General features: G+C 43.7%; 1 protein-coding gene across 2 annotated transcripts in view; it reads right to left on the reverse strand.

Annotated features, from left to right (window-relative positions):
- Window positions 1-18,827, reverse strand: part of AGBL5 (AGBL carboxypeptidase 5) — a 2,459,386-nt gene that overhangs the window by 1,220,963 nt on the left and 1,219,596 nt on the right. The window lies entirely within an intron of this gene.

Below are 18,827 nucleotides of genomic sequence, written 5' to 3' on the forward strand. Positions count from 1 at the left end.
TTTCTAATGTCTTTTGTTCTGTGTAAGTAAAAATGCAGTTGTCTATGAACGTCTAGTAAATGCAGCATGTATTCACCTTCATTTTCAAATGCTGGGAAGAAAACAGGCAAGTTAATACATTGATTGACACTGAATTCTGACACCACCTTAAGAAGGATTAGTTCTTAATGTCACCCTATCCTTATGAAAAACCAAGTAAGGAGGTTTAGAGGATAAAACTTGGAGTTCTGAAATTCTCCTGGCAATGGTACTGGCCATTAGAAATAAGGTCTTCCAAGACAAAGATTTAAGATCACATTTTGCAGCTGGTTCAAATGGGGAATGTATTAAGGCCTGCAGAACAAGGTTCAAATCCTACAGAGGAGTATGATCTTGGTGGTCTAAGTAAAACAGTACCTCTTACAAAGGCCTTGCATATCTTTGCAGAAGCTAAGGAATTGTCAACTCCTGTATGAAGATCAGGGATTCCTGCTAACTGAACTTTAATGGTAGAGGAGCTAGCTCCATCATTAAAAATTTCTGCCAAAAATTCTAGTACACTCCGTCGGGAGGCTGGAAAGGGATTGATACTTTTTGATGCGCCCAGTAAGCAAATCTCTTCCACTTACTCTTGTAGATTTTCCTAATGGAAACTTTGTAAGAAGATAAAAGTATATGATGGACAGGGTACAAGAACATAAATTGTCAGGTTATTCATGAAGTGGAGAAACCATGTTGTCAGCTTTAAGTTTGAGATATCTGGGTGAACCATGCATGTTGGGTGAGAAAGTAGGTCTGGAATTGGATCCAGAATCCACGGTGGGTAAATTAGATGAGGCCAAAGGAAGCTGAACCAAACTTGTCAATGCCAGTAAGGTGCAATGAGGATGATGTTGCTCTTCAATCTTGCAGCTTTCTCTATGAATTTGGGAATTAAGGGAGTTGGTGGATAAGCATAGAGAAGATAGGAGGGCCAATTGTGGAGCAGTGTGTCTTTCAGTGATTCCCCCTGAGGGAGCGATAAGGGCAAATAACCTGCTGCATTTGTTGTTTAGGGGAGAAGCAAAAAGAGTGCAGCAAGGTTGCCCCCATTGACAAAAAATTACCTATATTCCTTTTTTGTTGAGACACCACTCGTTAGGTAAAACAATAGACTTGCTCGATATGTCTGGTACCACACTGGACTTCCCCAGAATGTGCATTGCTATCAGAAAGCAATTGGTTGAGATCACGCATTGCCACACACTGAGAGTTTCTCGACACAGGGGGTAAAGATCTGGTTCCTCCCTGTTTGTTGCTGTATCACATCAATGACATGTTGTCCATTTGTACTGCAACTGTTCCTAGAGGCAGAGCATCCTGAAAGGGTTGCAATCCTTAAAGCACTGCTCTGATCTCCAGAACATTTATATGCAAATTGGTCTCTTCAGCGGACCAAGTGTCTTAGACTGTTTTCCCCAGGAATTGCCCCTCTGCCCAATCTGGGATGTGTCTGTAGTCACTATGGCTGTGGGTTGAGGGAGAATAAATGGATGGCCTTGTAAAAGCTGATCAGACCTTATCCACCACCAAAGATATTTCTTGCATGTCTGTGATATATATTTGAACTGACATCTTTTGATAAAGACTTAACCACTGAAGAATTCTCATGTGATATCTTGCCAGAGGGACAAGAATTATGGTTACTGACATTGACCCCAAGGCCTAAAGAATTAATCTGGCTGAAATTCTGGTTTTGTGAATAATTTTTGTGACTTGGAATCTCAAAGTCTGAGCTCTGTTCAGGGGAAGTGAGGTTGTTGCTGATATGAGATGCACTCCTATGAATTACAGGGTTTCTGACAGAAGTAACTTAGACTTGTTGTAGTTTATTGTGAATCCAAGGAGGGATCAAGTCTGAAGTACTTTGTCTCTTGCTACTGATAGTAGATGCCTGGTCAGAGCAGTAATGAGCCAGTTGTCTAAATACGGAAACACTCGGAATCATTGCAGTCTCAAGTGAGCTGCAACCACTGCCATTCATTTCATGAACACCCTGGGGGCTGTGGTTAGGCCAAAGGGCAGTGCTCTGAACTGGTAATGACTGGCTCTCAGCTGGAGTAAGTTCTGGATCCTTTCTGGTCTAATGGGACTTCTTAGATGACTCCTTTCCAGCAGCTTTTGAATGTCTAGAGCTGCTGCTTTCCTCTGATTGGGTGGAACATCGGGAAACTTTTGTGAAGATGGATGTGGAAGGGAAAAGTGCCTCACAGCAAGAGGTTCTCCGGTTCGATCCTCGGCTGGGGTGCCTTCCGTGCGGAGTCTGCATGCCCTGCCTGTGGTCACGTGGGTTTCCTCCCACACCCCAAAGACATGCTGTAGGTAGATTGGATACTCTAAACTGGCCCTAAGCGTGAGTGCATGCGTGTGCCTTCCATGGATGGTTGGGCACCGGGCTGGTAACTTGGCACTGTAAATCTTCACTGCCAATCATGAGCAGACACGTGATCCTCTGTGGCGACCCCTAACCAGGAAAAGCCGAAAGAAGAAGGATGTGGAAGGGAAAAGGGAAATAGTCCAAATAAGGATATATCCCTCTTTGTCTGCAGAATGCAATTACTGGTGCCAGGCACTTTGTAAAGACCCTGGGCGCAGTAGATAAGCCAAAGGGCAGTGCAGAGAATTGGTAATGCATTGAGCCAGCCTTGAAGCTGAGGTATCTTCTGCATAACTGTCTGATTGGGACATGCAGGTATGTCTCTTTTAGGTCTAGAGTCACCAGCCAAGCATTCTTGCCCAGCATGGGCAGAAGCTGCTGCAAAGTCATCATCTTGAATTTTGGTACATCCAGGAATGTGTTCAAAATAGATAGGTCCAGTATTGGTCTCCAGGTCTTGTCCTTTCTGGGTACCAAGAACAGTCTTGAGTAAAATCCTTGTCCCTGCTCTTGCTCTGGTACTTGTTGAATGGCCCCCATGTCCATGAGGGATGAGACTTGTTTTTGTGCCGCTGCTCATTGATTTTTTTGGCAGATCTGGCCAGCCGTTTGCCTTTGGCAGGGTATGGAAATGGAACTTGTACCCTTGTGACACTACCCTTGTGACACGATATTTAGAACCCACTTGTCCTGGGTAATAATGTGCCAATTTTGAGAAAAAAGTGCTAATTTTCCCAATAAGGGTGCTGCCAGGAGATACGTCCTTGGTGCAGACAGGGGAAGTCATTGGGACTGTTTCCTGTATGGTTGTGATTTGTCTTCTCCAACTTTGGAGGTAGAAGCACCCCATTGCTTTGACCTGTAGGAACCTTGCGCCTGGGATCTGCCTCTAGGGCGTCTGGATCTGCCCCTTTGAGGTCTGTCTGACACAGGAAAGGACCAATTCTTTGTAGGCCTGTGCCTACTAAACCTAGGTGGTTGTACTTGTAAAAAATCTTTGACAGTTTGCATAGATTTAGCTTTGTCCTCCATTTTCTTTAACACCTCCTCTGCCTTAACACCAAACAAAGTATCATGCTGTAAAGGTGCATCTAATAATTTAACTTTGACATGATAAGGCAAATTTTGTTCCTTTAACCAAGCATTCCTCCTAATTACAGAACCCGTAACTGCAGCCCTGCAGGAGGCCTCCAAAGAATCAAAACCACATTGCAAAGTATGCTTTCCAACTTGTTCAGCTGCATGCAATAAATCCTGCATTTCCTTGTTTTCTGCACATTCAGAGTTTAATAACATTTTCTGTTTAAGCAATGCCATGACATGTTGCTGATATTTGAGCATATGAAACTGACAGTTTAAGGCCCTTATAGCCAAGGTAGCAGACGTGTAAACCTTTTTCCCCATCTGTCCAGTGCCCTAGAATCTCTGCCAGAGTGGGTAGGGTTTTTTGCAGCAGAAGCCTTAACTGCTTTGGGACCCTGTGAAATAGTTTCTGGGTCTGCGGTAGGGTTTTTAAAAAGGAATTTATGAGAGTCAGGAACCCTGTAATATCGGTCAGGCTTAACAGGAGCTGGAGGTAAGGAGTCAGGGGTAAGACTAGACTCCAAAAACACATCTACAATATGTAACACAGGTGGAATGGCTTGTGGCCTGTGTTGAGGTAGTAAAAAGAAATCCCTGAGCCTCTTTTTAGATTCTGAAAAATCTTGGCTCTCCCAATGGAAATGCTCCCTCATGGTATGCAAGGTTTCCCCAAAAGAATAGTCCTCTGGAGGAGAAGCTGAAGGTATAGATTCTTCAGCATCAGAATCCTCATGGGGGGAAGAGAATATTCTTGATCAGAAGAGGAATCAGAAGAAATAGAAACCTGATCTGAAGATTCATAGTCAGTCTCTTGCCTAGGCCTCTTATCAGGAGGGGGATAGGAACCCCTGATCAAGGTAATTAAGTCTTCGGCCATTTTGAGCATCTACTTTTTGGGCATAGCGGCCTGTCCATGTGGCTCTTGAGTTTGTTTCTTTGCTTTAGAAGGTGCTTTAGTCTTTGCCTTTGAAGCTGAGGTTGGTTTAATGTAAAGATGTTTAGGTCTGAATACACCCTCAGAAGCTGGTGCCTGCTCAGCGGCTCCGGACCCATCTGAAGGAATAGTATCCGAGGCTCCAATACCTTGAGTTTCCAGCGGCATGATCGACTCCACATGGGAGTCGGTAGCAGCCTGCAACTCTAAAGTAGCGGGTGTCAGGGGCTGCGAAAGCGCCTCACTGAGAACCGGCGACCGGCTTAGGAGAAGCTTCGTCGTCGGTTTTGGGCCTCGGTTGCCTCTCTCTCTCCTTTTCTTTGCGTTTTTTGTGAACTCCAGTAGACGGATGGCTATCTGACAACATTTCTTGATAATTAAACCGGTGTCCGAAATAGTTTAAAGCAAAATCATACCGACGCTTAATAGTGCGTTGGTTAAATCTAGCACAAAACCGACAACCAGCAACTTTGTGATCAGGGCCTAGGCAAGGAATACAGTAAGAATGAAAGTCCTTATGAGGTATTTGCTTTCCACAAGAAATACAATTATTAACTTTTTCTGACATCGGTCTGGTGCAAAAAAAAAGTTTCCCCAACGGGGTACTTAGCATTATTGAAGACTTCGGATCTGAAACTTGAACACGAAAATCTCAGAAGTCGGCCAACCGGTACTTGCGAACTGCTTCTGCTTCGGGCACTGCGCGGCAAGAAAGACTGAAGAAAATGGTGTCAGCTGCTTCTTTTATACCCCTGATGACCTGACGTCAGGGAAGGGGCGAAAGCAGCCGACGCAGGACCCAAGACTTTGGAATTCAGGCAGACTGAGGGCAATCTGCCAGCAGGATTACCCAAATGTAATGACTACAACAGTGAAACACGAAGAACATTCAGGACTGCAACAGTGAATACACTCGAACATCTACATTTATAGTAAGTGTACACAACTGTACTATGTTCTTCATGTTTCACTGTTGCAGTCATCACATTTGGGTAGATTCCCAAAGCTAAGGATAGGAGGAGGAATATAGGTAGCATTAGGACCAAGTATAAGGCCCTGCAAGACTGCAGTAGCAAAGCCAGCTCTGGATTTAGAGAAAATTGGCAAATGGTAATGCTTGGTGAAGGTATGTACAGAACTCCATGTAGCAGCTTCTAGGATGTCTCTGGTAGGGACACCCCTGAGAAAGGCTGTAGAGGTAGATGCAGCCCTGGTAGAATGGGGTCTAATCCCCTGTGGGATAGGTTTTCCATGGTGCTTATAGCAGAAATGACTGCAATGGCCTATCCATTTAGAAATGGTTTGCTTTAAAATAGCCTTACCCTCTGCCCCTGCAGCAAATGCCACCAGCAGTTGTTCAGATTTCCTTTGAGGTTTAGTCCTGTCCAAGTAAAATCTAAGTTGTCTGTGCACATCTAAGGAGTGCAGTATCCGTTCCCCTTTATTCTGTGGATTAGAAAAGAAGGTTGGCAAATGAATGGATTGATTAAGAGCCACACTGGATATAACCTTGGGCATGAGGGAGGGATTGGTCCTGAGGGACACCCTGTCTGCATGAACGATGATGAAAGGCTCCACTGCCATAAGGGCCTGTAATTCAGATACCCTTCTTGCTGAAGTGATTGCTAAAAGGAAAGCTGTTTTCCAAGAAAGGAATTTTAACTCTGCACTTGCAGCTGGCTCAAAAGGAGGCAGAGTGAGTTTTTCCAATACAAAGTTAAGGTCCCAGGCTGGAGTTGGGGCTCTTCTGGGTGGTCTTAAGTTTTTGGCCCCTTTGAGAAACTGCTTGAGCAGTGGTTGAGAAAAGAGGGGTGGTTCTGTCTTGTAATGAGCTGAAATGGCTGAGGCGTGAATTTTGATGGAGGAAAAGGAAAGGCCCTTGTGAAGCATCTCAGTTAAGTATTGAAGAATCTGAGGTAAACTGGGAGTTGCTGTGGCCATCCCTTGAGTTTGGTTCCAGGCACAGAATCGTTTCTATTTTTCAGCATAAGAGTTTCTAGTACAAAGCCTCCTTGCCTCCAAAATGACATCCAACACTTATTTACTAAGGGATGGTAACAGAGACATTAGGTAATTAGCCAGGCTGCCAGTTTCAATGTTTGAAGCTGGGGGTGCAGAATCTGGCTCTCCTGCTGTGAAAGCAGGGTAGGGGTCTGAGGCAGGTGTCATGGGGCTAGCTGTGACACACTGCGCAAGAGGGGGTACCAGTGTTGGCGTGGCCAGTCTTGGTGCAATCATTATCATCCTTGGTTTGTCCTGTTTGATCTTTAGTAGTACTTGGAGAGGAGAGGCAGAAGAGGAAAGGCATAAACCGATAGATTTTTCCAGCTGAAGGACAGAGCATCCACTTTCCAAGCTTGTTTGTGGGGTGTCCTTGTGCAGAATTTGTCCAATTGGTAGTTCTGGGGGGAGGCAAACAGGTCTATATATGGGCTCCCCCCATTTGTTTATCAACATATTGAAAGACTTTGGTTCCAGTTTCCACTTGTGTGGGTCCATTAGATTTCTGCTTAGTTCATCTGCCAGTGTATTTAGTTTTCCTGGCAGGAACTGAGGCTGTAGATGCACTTGGTAGCTCAAGGCTGTGTTCCACAGAGCCATGGCTAGTCTGCAGAGGGGGAAGGAATGGGTACCCCCTTGCTTGTTTATGTACCACGTAACAGTGGTGTTGACAGTCTTTACCATTAATTGTCCTGAAAGAATGTGGTCCTTGAAGGCTGTCAGAGCATTCTGTACAGCTAACATTTCCTTTTGATTGATATGCAGGTGCATTTGACTTGGGTTCCATTTGCCCTGAATGCACTTCCTTGCCAGGTGAGCCCCTCATGCATAGTCTGATGCGTCTGTTGCTAGGATTTGGGCGGCAGGGGGTAGAGTGAATGGTAGTCCCTTGTTTTGGTGGCAGGCTTCTGCCTACCACAGGAATTCTAACCGTAGGCAAGGTTTGACCGAAATCATTGCTTCTAGATCCTGAGAATGTTGACACCATAGGCGTTTTAGATACCATTGTAGTTTCCTCATATGTAGTCTTGCATATGGAATTAGTAGAATGCACGAGGCCATGAACCCAAAGGCCTGCAGTATTTGCCTTGCAGATAGCAGGGTCTTTGTGGCCACTAGTCTGAAGTAAGTTGTCAAATGAATTTGCTTCTCTGGCATGAGGAAAGACATCTGGGAAGTTGTGTTCAAGCTTGCTCCCAGGAATATAATTTGTTGACAGGGTACCAGCTGTGATTTATTTTCGTTTATGGTGTACCCCAGACAAGTTAGCACCTTTTGTACAAATGCCAGATGATTCAAAAGTATGTCCTGGTTTTCTGCCTGAATTAGACAATCGTCTAGGTATGGGTATATTTGAATATTTCTTTTCCTGCAAAATGCAATGACTGGAGCTAGGCACTTTGTGAATACCCTGGGCACAGTAAATAAGCCAAAGGGCAGGGCAGAGAACTGATAGTGCATGCAGCCTGCTTTGAAGCATATAAAACTCCAATTCCTGGTGCAGGATAAATGATATACGGTGCAGCTCGAACAGGAAAAAACTTTTATTAAATAACAAAACAATCCATTAGGTTAAGCGCTTTCATCTGTTCATATACAGACTTCCTCAGAACCAAATAACCCATCTCTAACACAGTTTATATAAACATGATCTGGCAAAGATTGCTCCTTAAGCCAAGCATGCCTTCTAAGTACAGACCCGGTGACAGCAGCCCTGCAAGATGCCTCTAGTGAATCAAAACCACACTGCAAAGTATGTTTTCCAACCTGCTCAGCAGAATGCATTAAATTCTGTAAATCCTTATTTTCAGCACAATCAGGAATCAACATAATTTTCTGTTTAAGCAATCCAATAATATGTTGCTGATACTTTAACATATGAAACTGGCAATTTAAGGCCCTGATGGCCAAAGTTGCAGAGGTGTGTACCTTCTTACTCCATCTATCCAGGGTCCTGGAATCTCTACCAGAGGGGGTAGGATTTTTGGCAGTAGTAGCCTTAATGCCCTTGGGTCCCTATGAAATGGTCTCAAGATCTGCAGTAGGATTTTTAAAAAGAAACTTGTGAGAATCAGGAACCCTGTAATATCTATCAGGTTTCCTGGGAGCAGGAGGTAAAGAGTCAGGGGACAAGCTAGATTCTGAAAAGGTATCATCAACAATGTCCAGCACAGGAGGGATAGCTAAAGGCCTGTGTTGGGGGCAGGAGTAAGAAATCTCTAAGCCTCTTTTTAGAATCAGAGTACTCCTGGCTTTCCCACTAAAAATGCTCCCTAAGAGTATGTAAGGTTTCACCAAAAGAAAAATCCTCTAGAGTGTCGGCTTCTGTGAGACTTCTGAAGGAGCAATATGAAACAATGGATAGCGAATTTGGACTTTCGTCTCTTGAGGAAGGGAGACTACAGTTTTGAAGTCACTGGGTCAATATACAGGGAATATCGGAACCGAGGTACAATTTTCAGTCAAAGAACCCTGACCTGAAGATGTTTTAGGCAGAGCAGAATAATTCTCGGATCCGGAGGGCTGCGGATCTGGTCTAGATTTCTTTGAAAGAGGCACTGAGGATGATGGGGTGAAGAAGCCAACTTCTTCGGGGATTTTTTAGGAGCATCCTTGGAAGATGCTTTGGCGGGGTGAGCCCCAGATAATGCTTCTGAAAAAAAGTTGGAAGTAATCCTTTTAAAATAAGCTTATTTTTTCTGTCTGCTAACGCACGAGGATTGAAACTCTGTAACAAATGTCACAGATAGCATTGAAATGCTCAGGGCCCAAGCAATAAACAAAAGTCATGTGCAGCAGAGTAAGTCAGCTTATGGCTGCATTTTTTCTTACATTTTTTGAACCAATTCTCCAACATTTTGAGAATTAAACAGGGAAGTAGAACAAACTAAAGATATTATATTTTTATTATTTTTATAATTTTTATTTCGGTAGGAAAGAAAAATATGAGAGAGAAAGCGAGTACCAACAATGGTACAAAGAAATATACAAAAGTGTAAAAAGTTAGATAAAACTGTAGATCAAGAAAAAATGTAACACTAGCAATGGTAATTAGAACAGACAAGAATATATATAAAGATATATAAATATATAGAGAAAATTCAGGAAAAAAATCTTGATAACGCGAAAGCGGCAAACACGAGTATGTTAGGGGTTGGTGCATTATGGGTAGGGGGAGCTCAGGAATTCTAGTTGGCTCACAAGCTACAGTACTGGCAGAGTCAGATCCGAGGATCGGATCTGAACCCAATGGTTGAGGAATAAATGAAAACTGACATCAGATTTATTTTTTCATGAAAAAAAGAAATTGTTAAATGCATCTACATATTTTTTTTATTTCATTTTGTATACTAATTTAAATGTTATATCATTTTGCATATTAAATTAGAGACAGATTTTTAAAAAAAGACATTTAGTTCCAAGATCTACAAGGAAAAGGAATTTTGCAAATTCTTGCTTACATACCAAGAGTCATCACTCTATGGCAGCTAAGCAGAACATAGTTAAAAGTGAATAAGTTAAGACTATCAAAATTTACTTTTTTACTTTAGAAAGTGTTGATGAATTAAAAAAGTTATGTCTTACCATAACATTCCATCTGTGTTGTTGATCTTCATCCATTCTTGACTCTTGGGTACAGTTCCAATCCTTGGAACTGGTCTGCCCATTGCACAGCTTGCGCCAGCCAAAAAATCTCTCAAGGTACTGGTCTACCCATAATGTCCCCCTCTACATTACCTCAGATCAAGTTTGCAAGCTCTGAGAAAAAAAAATTGCTAACTTAAGTCAGAAGCAATATCCAAGGTGGAGCCTAACAGGGAAACCCAGGACCACATGTCGCTATCAGGAGTCCAAAGGAGGGGGAAGATGAGGTGGAATGCAAGAAAGTACAGTTGCGTACACTTAGCATAAATGTAGATGTTCGAGTGTATTCACTGTTGCAGTCATTACATTTGGGTAATCTACTGGCAGGTTGCCCTCAGTTGGCCTGATTAACAAAGTCTTGGGTCCTGCGTTGGTTGCTGTCCCTTCTTCCATGACGTCAGGACGTCAGGGGTATAAAACATGCAGCTGACGTCATTACATCAGTTTTTTCTTGCCCCAGATGTCAGGTGCCCCCTTAATGGGGAGCAAATAAACACAAAAACACAAAAGTATACCTCCAGCCAAAAGCAAATACACCAAAAAGGCTTTTAAGCATAGTAAAGGAAAGTAGAGGTATAGTCAGAAAAACTAGTGAATACACTCGAACATCTACATTTATGGTAAGTGTACACAACTGTACTATGTTCTTCGTGTTTCACTGTTGTAGTTATTACATTTGGGTAGATTCCCAAAGCTATGGAGGAGTTTATACAGCATTAGGGCCAGCTATAAGGCCCTGCAAGACAGCAGTGGCAGAGCCAGCTCTGGATTTAGAGAAAATTGGTAAATGATAATGCTTGGTGAAAGTATGCACAGAACTCCGGGTAGCAGCTTCTAGGATATCCCTGGTAGGGACACCTCTGAGAAAGGCTACAGAAGTACATGCAGCCCTGGTGGAGTGAGATCTGACCTCCTGGGGGATAGGTTTTCCATGGTGCTTATAGCAGAAATGAATGCAATGGCTTATCCATTTAGAAATGGTTTGTTTTGAAATAGCCTTCCCCTCTGCCCCTGCAGCAAATGCTACCAGCAATTGTTCAGATTCTCTTCGAGATTTAGTCCTGTCCAAGTAGAATCTTAGTTGTCTGTGCACATCCAAGGAATGCAGAATCCATTCCCCTTTGTTCTATGAATTGGGAAAGAAGGTTGGCAAATGAATGGACTGATTAAGCACAACACTGGAAACCACCTTGGGCATGAAGGATGGATTGGTCCTGAGGGATACCCTGTCTGCATGAAAGATGATGCAATTCAGATATCCTTCTAGCTGAAGTGATTGCTAAAAGGAAGGCTGTTTTCCAAGAAAGAAATTTTAAGTCTGCAGTAGCAGCTGGCTCGAAAGGAGGCAGAGTGAGTTTCTTCAAAACAAAGTTAGTGTCCCAGGCAGGGGCTGGAGCTCTCCTGTGTGGTCTCAAGTTTTTTGCCCCTCTGAGATACTGACAGAGCAGAGGATGTTAGAAGAGGGTGGTTCCATGTTATAGTGAGCTGAAATAGCTGAGGCATGGATTTTAATGGAGGAAAAAGACAGGCCCTTGTGAAGCATCTCAGTTAAGTATTGCAGAATCTGAGGTAAACTGGGCGCTGCTGCGCTCATCTCTAAAGATTGGTTCCATGCACAGAATCTTTTCCATTTGTCAGCATAAGATTTTCTAGTACTAGGTCTCCTAGCCACCAAGACGACATCCATCACAGGTTTGCTGAGGGATGATAAGGGTGAATTTAAGTGATTAGCCAGGCTGCAAAGTTTAATGTTGGAAGCTCAGGGTGCAGAATTTGGTTCTCCTGCTGAGACAGCAGGGAGGGGGTCTGAGGCAGGTGCCATGGAGATATTTGCGACACACTGCGCAGGAGGGAGTACCAGTATTGGCGTGGCCAGTCTGGAGCAATCAAAATCATCCTTGGTTTGTCCTGTTTGACTTTTAGTAGAACTTTGGAGAACAGTGGCAGCGGGGGAAAAGCATAGACAAAAGGACAGAGCATACACTTTCCAGGCTAGTTTGTGGGGAGTCCTTGTGCAAAACTTGTCCAACTGGTAGTTCTGGGTGGAGGCAAATAGATCTATGTCTGGGCTCCCCCATTTGTTTGTCAACATGTTGAAAATCCGTGGTTCCTGTTTCCACTCGTGTGGGTCCATGAGGTTTCTTCTTAATCCATCTGCCAGTGTATTCAATTTTCCTGGCAGGAATTGAGCTTGTAGATGCACTTGGTAGATCAGGGCTGTTTTCCACAATGCCATGGCTAGTCTGCAGAGGGGGTAGAAATGTGTACCCCCCCCCTTCTTGTTTATGTACCACATAACCATGGTATTGTCCGTCTTTACCATTAGTTGTCCTGGAAGAATGTAGTCCTTGAAAGCTGTCAGAGCATTCTGTACAGCTAACATTTCTTTTTGACTGATATACAGGTGCATTTGATTTGGGTTCCATTTGCCCTGAATGCAATTCCCTGCCAGGTGAGTCCCCCATGCATAGTCTGATGCATCTGTAGTTAGGGTTTGGGCGGCAGGGGGTAGTGTGAATGGTAATCCCTTGTTTTGGTGGCAGGCTTCTGCCCACCATAGGAACTCCAGGCGTAGGCAAGGTATGATAGGAATCATTGTTTCCAGGCTGTGACAATGTTGACTCCATAGACTTTTTAGGTACCACTGTAGTTTCCTCATATGCAGTCTTGCATATGGAATTAGAAGAATGCAGGAGGCCATGAACCACAAGGCTTGTAGTATTTGTCTTGCAGATAGCAGGGTTATTGTGGCCATTTGTTTGAAGTAAGTTACCACATTAATTTGCTTCTCTGGCATGAGGAAAGCCATCTGGGCAGTTGTATTCAAACTTGCACCCAGGAATGTAATCTGTTGACAGGGTACCAGTTGTGATTTCTTTTTGTTTATGGTGTACCCTAGACAAGTTAGAACCCTTTTTACAAACGCCAGATGATTTAAAAGTATGGCCTGGTTTTCTGCCTGAATTAGACAATCATCCAGGTATGGATATATTTGAATATTTCTTTGTCTGCAAAATGCAATAACTGGAGCCAGGCACTTTGTGAATACCCTGGGTGCAGTAGACAAGCCAAAGGGCAGTGCAGAGAACTGATAATGTAAGTAGCCTGCTTTGAAGCGTAGGTATCTTCTGCAAGATTCCCTGACTGGGATGTGCAGGTATGCTTCTTTTAAATCTAGAGTTGCCAACAAGGCGTCTTTGCCTAGCATAGGTAGCAAATGGTGACGAGTCAGCATCTTGAATTTTGGAATCTCCAGAAAGGTGTTTAGAGTAGAGAGGTCCAGGATTGGACACCATGATTTGTCTTTTCTGGGTACCAGGAAAAGCCTTGAATAGAAACCTTGTCCCTTTCCTTCTTCTAGCACCAGTTGAATAGCCCCCATGCTTAAGAGAGAAAGTACTTGTTTTTGAGCCTCTGCCCACTAATTCAGGGGCAGGTCTGGACACCAGTTTGGTGTTGGCAATGTGTGGAAATGAAATCTGTATCCCTGGGACACTACATTTAAAACCCACTTGTCCTGGGTTATGAGTTTCCAGTTCTTTGCATAAAGAGCAATCTTGCCCCCCAAAGGGGTGGTTGAAAGATAAGTGCTTGGTAATTTTAAGAGGAAGTCATTGAGACTGTTTACTGTAGGCGGTGTCTTGGTATTTCCAGATTTGGAAGTGGAGGCCCCCCACTGCTTAGCTCTGAGAGTACCCGGGGACTAAAACCTGGGGTTTTTGCTGTGTCTGGGTTTGGCTTGAGAGGATCTGGAAGGGGCTGGAAATGACCAATTCTTAGTAGGCCAATGCCTACTAAATCTTGGAGGTTGCACTTGTAAGAAATCTTTAACAGTTTGCAAAGATTTAGCTTTATCTTCCATCTTTTTTAAAACTTCTTCAGCCTTATTGCCAAACAGGCGGCCTTGATTTAAAGGAGCATCCAACAATTTAACTTTAACATGATCAGGCAACGATTGCTCCTTAAGCCAAGCATGCCTTCTAAGCACAGACCCAGTAACAGCATCCTTGAAGGAGGCCTCTAAAGAATCAAAACCACATTGCAAAGTATGTTTTCCAACTTGTTCAGCAGAATGCATTAAATCTTGTAAATCTTTATTTTCCACACAGTCAGGAATCAACATCATTTTCTGTTTAAGCAGTCCAATAATATGCTGTTGATATTTTAACATATGAAATTGGCAGTTTAATGCTCGGATTGCCAAGGTCGCAGAAGTATAAACCTTTTTATCCCATCTATCCAGCGCCCTGGAATCTCTATCCAAAGGAGTAGGATTTTTAGCAGTAGAAGCCTTAATGCCATTGGGCCACTGAGAAATGGTTTCTGGATCTGCAACAGAGTTTTTGAAAAGGAACTTTTGGGACTCAGGAACCCTGTAGTATCTGTCAGGTTTACTAGGTGCCGAAGGCAGGGAATCAGGGGCCAAACTGGATTCCAAGAACACATCATCAACAATGTCTAGTACAGGAGATATAGCCAAAGGCCTATGCTGAGGTAGAAGCAGGAAATCCCTAAACCTCTTTTTTGAATCAGAAAATTCCTGGCTTTCCTAGTGGAAATGCTCCCTCAAAGCATGTATAGTTTCCCCAAAAGAAAAGTCCTCAGAAGGGGAAGCAGAGGGAATGGAGTCCTCTGCATTGGAATCCTCATAAGTAGGTATGGACAAATCCAGGTCATTAGAAGAATCAGAAGAAACAGAATCCTGATCAGAGGCCTCATGGGGGGGGGGGGGGGGGTTGACTACCCCTGATTAGAGAAATTAGATCTTCAGCCATTTTTATCATTTGTTTTTTAGGCATAGGGGCCTGAACACATGAGCTGGGTGTCGGTTTTCTAGACATGGATGGTGATTTAGGCCTTAGTAATGAAGGCGGTGTCGATTTAATATGCAAGTCTGTAGGCCTGAATACACCCTCAGAAGCCGGTGCCTGCGCAGTGGCTTTGGACCCATCCAAGGTAGAGACATCCGCAGGTTCTATAGGTGAAGCATCTCGCGGCATGATCCGAATGGGTCTCAGTAGAGGCCTGTGAATCAGAAGTAGCGGGCATCAGGGGCTGCGAAAGTGCCTCATTGAGTACCGGCGAACTGGCGTCTGGCTTAGGAGAAGCGTTGTCGGCAGTTTTGGACCTTGGCGGCCTGTCTCTGTCTTTATCCTTGCATTTTTCAGAATTCTGGCAGTTGGAAGGCTAACCGATGACATTTCTGGATAATTAAACCAAGAACCTAAATAATTAGAGGCAAAAATGTACCGACGACGGATAGTGCGCTGATTAAATAAAGCACAAAACCGACAGCAAAGTACGTCGTGGTCAGGGTCTAGGCAAGTAATACAGTACAAATGAAAATCTTTATGAGGTATTTGCTTTCCACAAGTAATGCAATTATTAACTTTTACTGACATCGGAAAGGAGCAAGAAAAAGTTTCCCCAATGGGGTACTTAGCTTTTAGTTGAAGACTTCGGTTCTGAAACTCGAAAACAAAAATTTCAGGAGTTGGCCGACCAGCACTTGCGAACTGCTTCTTCTTCGGGCACCGCACGACAAGAAAGACTGATGTAATGACGTCGGCTGCATGTTTTATACCCCTGACATCATGGAAGAAGGGACAGCATCCGACGCAGGACCCAAGACTTTGTTAATCAGTCCGACTGAGGGCAACCTGCCAGCAGATTACCCAAATGTAATGACTGCAACAGTGAAACACGAAGAACATTGGATGAAGATCGATTATGGTAAGACATAACTTCTTTATCTGATGTTGCCCATCTTCATCCATTCTTGACTCTTGGGAGAGAGTCTCCAGCTACCTTAGATCTTGGGTGTCTCTATGGAAGGATATTCTTGAGAACCATACAGCCAAAGCAGGCTCTCCCCCTGGAGACCATATCCAATTTGGAATGAGTAATAAAGGGATGTGGAGTAGCCCATGTTGCAGCAGTGCAAATTTCAGACATGGAAGCTTTAGAATGGAAAACAGCTGAAGTCACTATAGATCTGGTAGACCGAGCCTTCACCGGCATAGGAAGTTTTAGGTTCTTTTTTGTGTAAATAAAGCTCTTAGCCATCTACACAGAGAAAACTTAGAAACAGGTTTGCCCAAAGTTGAGCCTGCAAAGGATACAAACAATTGTTCTGATTGCCTGAATTGTTTACTTCTGTCGAGGTAAAAATGTAACTGCCTATGTACAGCAAGAAGATGTTAAGCAGTATTCACCTTTATTAGCATAATTTGGAAAGAATACTGGCAAGTCTATGGCCTGATTGATACTGACTTCCGAGATCACTTTTGGAAGGAATGATGAGTTTGTTCTGAGTGACACTCTTGTCTTTATGAAAAATTAGACAGGGGGCTTTAGTACATAAAGTCTGTAATTTGGAGACTCATCTCACTGAGGTGACAGCATTCAGAAGAGTTTTCCAAGAAAGAAACTAAGTCACAGGTCACTGTAGGTTCAAAGGGGGTAAGGTGGATTCATGCTTGGTGGTTTTGTCAAATCTTGTGGGAGAGTGTATGAGTTGAGTAAAGTTATATATGTTTATGTGGTTAGTGGCTGTTGATGAATGTACACTGTTCCAGTCGATGTTGACACCACCTAGGACTACAGTTTCTTGGGAAAGAGAGTGGGAAGCCAAGTGGAGTATAGATTCTAGGGTCCTAAGGTTGTCCCCTGGTGGTATACAGATGCTGAGTAGGTTTAGTTGTTTGTGTTGGTTTAGGAGGAGTTTGGTGAATAAGGTCTCAGCATTGTTGAAATGTGGGGTTTCTTTTTGAAGGAGCTGAAATTTTAAATTGGATTTATAAAGAAAGGCTATTCTATCTCCTCTTCTGTGAGCTCTATCTACTCTCAATATATTAAAACCAGGTAGGGTTATACAGTTATCTTTAATATGGGATTTAAGCCATGTTTCTCTAATCACCATATCTGGGTTGTATGCAGAGATGGCTTCATGTAACTGTTCTATTTTGTTCATGATGATGCAAATGTTTAGGTTCAGTATGAGTATATCAGTGGGTTTGTGCTTAAATGGGAGGTTGGATGTAGTATGGGGATATTTCTTGGGCTGGGGTTGGGGTGGATGTCCCCCTCCTAGCAGTAGCTGGGTTGCAATGCTGGCAATGGTTTTAAGGTAGAAAACTGTTAAGAAGTGATGTTTGAGGTTGGGGTGTTTTTTGGATTGTGAGGTGTAATGGATTGGAGATGTGAGTTGAAAGATAAAAGGGTAATGGATGACTGGTTGTGTGTTTGTAGGTATGGATGGGTTGCTTATGGTGTATGGTAAGGTGGGGGATTTGATGCAGTGCATGATGTTGAGTGGGTGGTGATATATGGTACTACTGGAGATTCTGAAGAGACAAATGGATAGAGAAGGTAAGAGTATTTGGATGATGTGGTTATGGGAGTGTGGTGTTAGTGTCATGGTGTCTGTGAGGTCTATGTATTGCGGGATTGTGGATGGGTGGAGGAGGTGATAGGGTGTATGCAGTGGGTGGTTTGTTGAAAAAGAGGGGGTGGTAGGTTAATGGAGTGTGGGTGTGGCCTAATATTGAGTTTTATTGCAGTGATTGGGTGATGGGTGTGGCAGGTGAGTCAGGTGATGTGGGGTAAGTATAAATCTAGGAGTACTGGGGGTGGGTGGGAATGGGGCAGGGAGCGGAGTTAGCCCAAAGGGCGAATGGAGCGGGGCTGCACTCCACCGATCAGTACACAGGTAGGTGACTACAGAAAACAATCTGTGAGCCTTTATCAGCAGAACGTGTATTAGGATGGGAGAGAGATATGCTGGGGTTCAAGTAATGGAATGGGTAAGCTCTGCCAGAGACTAGGTAATTACTGCTAAATTTCCAAGGGTCAAGTAGAACCAAACAGGGAAACCAAATTTATTGAGGCCAGTAAGGTGCAATGAGGATTAGTTTGCTTCTTAACTGAGCTGCTTTCTTGAGGAATAGGGGAATCAGAGGGAATGGAGGAAAGGCATAAAGGAGACCCGGGGGCCAATCGAGGAGGAAAGCATCTCTCAGGGACTCCTCCTGAGGGGGAATTAGGCAAAGTAGTTTCTGTACTTGTAGTTCAGGGGTGAAGCAAAGAAGTCACAGCAGGGCTGGCCCCAGAAAAGAAAAATCTTCTTCGCCACTCTGGGATTCAGAGATCACTCGTAAGGGAAGAGAATGCATCTGCTCAATTTGCCTGCTATCACGTTTGAACTCCCTGGGATGTGCATTGCTATCAGAAAGCAGTGGGATGTTATGGCCCATTGCCACACTCAAATGGCTTCTCGACACAGTGGGTAAGGACCTGGTTCCCCCGTTTGTTGATGTACCAGATTATGGACATGTCTGATTGAACAGCTATCATTCCTTGAGGTAAGGCAGAGTGAAACACTTGCAATGCTAGACACACTGTCTTCAGCTCTAGAACATTGATATGAAAGTTGGCCTCAAAGGGGGACCAAGTGCCTTGGACTGTCTTCTCCAGATAATGCCCCTCCCATCGCATCTGGAAAGCATCTGTGGTCACTACGGCCTTGGGATGTGCAGGGACAAAGGCACGGCCTAGAAGAATCTCCTTGGACTGCATCCACCAGGATAGGTCGTTTTGGCATTGGTTTGATATGAAAAATAGGTGATTCATAGCGGGTGGGTTAGAAATGAGCATTGGTTCACAAGCATCCATTGAAAAAGTCTCTTTGAAACCTTACTAATGGGACTAACACGATCACTGCTGTCATGGAGTCCAGTGCTTGGAGGATATGCTGAGCTGGTATCTTGT

This window comes from Protopterus annectens, chromosome 2.part1 (genome assembly GCF_019279795.1).
Source record: "Protopterus annectens isolate FY-2018-M chromosome 2.part1, PAN1.0, whole genome shotgun sequence".
Classification (NCBI taxonomy): Eukaryota; Metazoa; Chordata; order Ceratodontiformes; family Protopteridae; genus Protopterus; species Protopterus annectens.